The sequence below is a fragment of the Canis aureus genome, chromosome 29, assembly GCF_053574225.1.
Source record: "Canis aureus isolate CA01 chromosome 29, VMU_Caureus_v.1.0, whole genome shotgun sequence".
NCBI classification, from domain to species: domain Eukaryota; kingdom Metazoa; phylum Chordata; class Mammalia; order Carnivora; family Canidae; genus Canis; species Canis aureus.
The window spans coordinates 18,938,914-18,942,925 of NC_135639.1; positions in this window are offsets into that span (position 1 = coordinate 18,938,914).

The window sequence follows — 4,012 nt, forward strand, 5'->3', positions numbered from 1 at the left end:
TTAAGAACAGAAATGCTCTCAGCATATTTCAAAATGGCTTTCCCCTCCCCGTACTGAAGGATGAGGAAATTATTCTCCAATTGTCACTGTCAGAACCTGCTAGAGCTTCTGGAGGTAATAACCTTAAAAAAAAAAAAAAAAAAAAAAAAAAAAAGGAGGCATGGGGGCCCCCTTTAGACTGGGCTGCTAGGATTTTCTTTTTAACTCTCAGACTTGTCTACACTGAGTCATCAGCATTCGTTCATTACAGTTTAGGTTTTCCTAACCTGACATGGTTTCCATAAAAATTTATGTTTATGGGTATCTGCTCCGGTATTGTGATTCTCCATATCCACCCATTGCTCCAATTTGAGGAGCACCAGTTGCCCTGTGACCTCAGTTCTCCTATAAATGTAAGAATTGTTGACTTTCAATTTGTTTAGCTATTTTTATCGTTAGGACAGAGTGGTAACTTCCAAGCTCTTCACATGCTGAGCCAGAAACTGGAAGTTTGGTTTTTGCTTTTTAGTAACATCTATCAACCTTGAATATAGACTACAAAACTTACTGTCTACCATTGGCCTTGCCTCAATAGACTATAAATTTCATTTCCTATGATCTGTTTTGTTCACTAATACATCCTTAGCATGTTACTGAGTGCTCAAGTATTTGCTGAATGAATATAGACCATTTCCTTCATAGTCAAGTTTTGGATCTAAAAAATAAATGCATAATTTTCTATCAGCTGTCTCAAAAGGCAACTATGATAACTTTAATTTGGATTTATACTTTATAGGCCACCTGGCTTCTATGGTCTTGGAAGTAAATGCAATCTGGTTACAAGACTGTCACTCCATTGTTCCCTTGGATTCATTTAAACTGATCAGGATGGCTAGCCAGGAGACCCCCTTTTGGAATTACTATTCACACAGCTCCAAACATCTCTCTCCCAAAGACGAACCTTTAGAAAAGAAAATGCATTCACAGTGAAGTATACAATATTACAAAGTAAACATGATAAAGTCAAAAGAACACTGAACTAGTAGAGGTAGTCCCCTGTACCACTGTACCACTTACTAGCTAGTTGACTTAACAAGCCTTTGATTTACTTTACCTTAAGTAATGTCTTATTCTACCTGAAAGACAGGGATGGTCCACATAATTTTTGAACTCCCAAATCTAAAGTCATTGATGACTTTATCCAAAACAAAAACTAGCAAACATTTCACCTACAATCAATGTGAAAGATTACCCACCCATTCAAAAATAGTAGTTAAGTGTATAAATTATACATTGTAGACTTAGGTCAAGAACTTTGCTTGTACCTTATACCTTACATATGGTTTATTCAAAGGATGCAAAAAAAAAAATAAGTGTGGAACTCAATCTAAATTGTTCAAATTTATGGCTGTTACAATATATGGTTTTTCAAATTAGTAAATTCTTAACAGAGGAAAAGTGTTGCTTGATTTGGCTTTCACCCAGCTAGCAGATTTCACCCATGACAGGATACATGACGTGATTCAGGTGGGGAGGCAATACAATTAAGTAGAAGGAATACTAAGGAGCCATAAGACCCAGGCTCTAACTTCTATCTTGACATGATACTGCATCAGTGTATAACTCAACTAATACATAGACATAACTATGGTGTGCATATAATTAAGTATATAAGAAGAAGAGAAGGAAGAAAGTTTTTTTTGCAACATATTCTTAAATATGTTTGTTTGTTTTTAACTGGAAAATCACTAGGCACCTGGGTGGCTCAGGCTGTGATCCTGGAGTCCTGGGATCAAGTCCCACTTCAGGCTCCCCAGAGGGAGCCTGCTCTCCATGTCTCTGCCTTTCTCTCATGAATAAATAAAACCTTAAAAAAAAAAAAGGTGAGAGAAATGTAATCTCCATGAAAAGTATGTATGGGTGTATGTATATAAAAAATGAAAAAAGTAAACCTAATATAAATCTCATCTTTAATAACACTAAATGAATGTGTTAAGACTAATTATGCCCTGGGAAAAAGTAACATAATAACTTATTATTGTACAAAAGCAGAAACTAGAAAAAATTTGCTTTTAGTTTCCATCTGCAATCTGAATAAATTAAGGGTTACTTAGAATTCTTTACTGTACAATGTTCTTTTGAAGTTGACATCAAAGGCTAAAATGTGCACATTACTTGCATCTATGCTGATGTTCACAGAAGGAAAAAATAAGTCACCAAACATTTTAGAAGAATATGGTAATCATTTCAAACCCAGGTTCATCCAATAACTCTTCATGTTAATATTTTATTCTCTATTAACCAAGTCTATTGGTACTTTTTAAATGGCAATCAATGCTCTCAATTGCTTCAGGATGCCTTTATTAAGCAGTAATGAGAGGTGCTTTGGAGGTTAGAAAAATTAAATCAGCAATTCCTAATTTTTTAAGTAGATTACTCAACTGGTGAAACCCATTACATTGTGACGTCCTCAATGGAGAAAATTTGTCTGTAGTGTGTTTGACAAGATATATAGAAAAATCACACCCTGAGCCACCCAGGTGTGTCCCTACTTTCATTTTCAGAGAGTACATCATAGAGATGTACTCACACACACATACGGCATGTATCTTTACACTTTAGAAATTAAAAGACTAACCCCAAGCATTCTGAGTGCTATTTCTATCGTAAGAAATATGGCCATTTAGATGCTTAAACAGTGAGCATTAAAAACTCCCTAATAAATTACATTAAAATTAGGTTTTCTAATTTTCAAAGTTAGCAAAATTAGCAATTTTTAAAAATAAAAACCCAAGCATTCAAATCTTACCTATAATCTCAAAGAGGGAAATTTCAGTAACTGTATAATTAATTCAATCAAGTGAAATATTTTAAAAGATTTGGACATTCACAGTGCCTAATTTTGAAGATGATATTTATAGCATATATACTGTCTCATGAGGCACTGTTGCACTTATAATAAGGAGAAACTATTACCCAGTTTTTAAAAATCTCAGTTAAAAACAAGTTTGAGTTGGCAGTTTCATTGCTGTTGGTGAGAATCTAAACTGGTGCAGCCACTCTGGAAAACAGTATGGAGTTTCCTCAAAAAGTTAAAACTAGAACTACCCTATGATCTAGCAATTGCACTACTAGGTATTAATCTAAAGGATATAAAAACACAGATTCGAAGGGATACATGCACCCTGATGTTTATAAGCAGCATTATCAACAATAGCCAAACTATGGAGAGAGCCCAAATGTCCATCAACTGATTAATGGAGATATACATATAATAGAGTATTAGTCATCAAAAAATTGCAATCTTGCTATTTGTAACAACGTGGATGGAGCTAAAGTATATTATGCCAAGTGAAATAAGCCAGAGGAAGATAAATCCCATATGACCTCACTCGTATGTGGAATAAAGAAAACAGGCAAATACATGGGAAGGGGGCAGGGAAGAGGTGCAAACAAGCCATAAGAGACTCTTGATAGAGAACCAACCGGGGTTTGATGGAGGGAGGTGGGTGGGGGACAGACTAGATGGATGATGAGTATTAAGGAGGGCTCTTGTTATGCACTGGGTGTTATTTTTTTTATTATTATTTTTTTAATTTATTTATGATAGTCATACAGAGAGAGAGAAAGAGAGGCAGAGACACAGGCAGAGGGAGAAGCAGGCTCCATGCACCGGGAGCCCGACGTGGGATTCGATCCTGGGTCTCCAGGATCGTGCCCTGGGCCAAAGGCAGGCGCCAAACCGCTGCGCCACCCAGGGATCCCTGCACTGGGTGTTATATGTAAGTGATGAATCACTGAACTCTTAACTCCAGAAACCAATACTGCGCTGTATGTTAACTACCTAAAATTTAAATAATAAAAATACAGGTTCAATGTTTTACTCTACAGATGTCATTAAAGAACCAATAATTTAATCACTTAAATTTAATCTAAGTATTTTTATATTCTATAATGTTATTCTTTTCAAGTCATAATCTTTCGGTATACATTTTACAACTATCCCCCTCCCAAATACAGACATTCTCTTCCT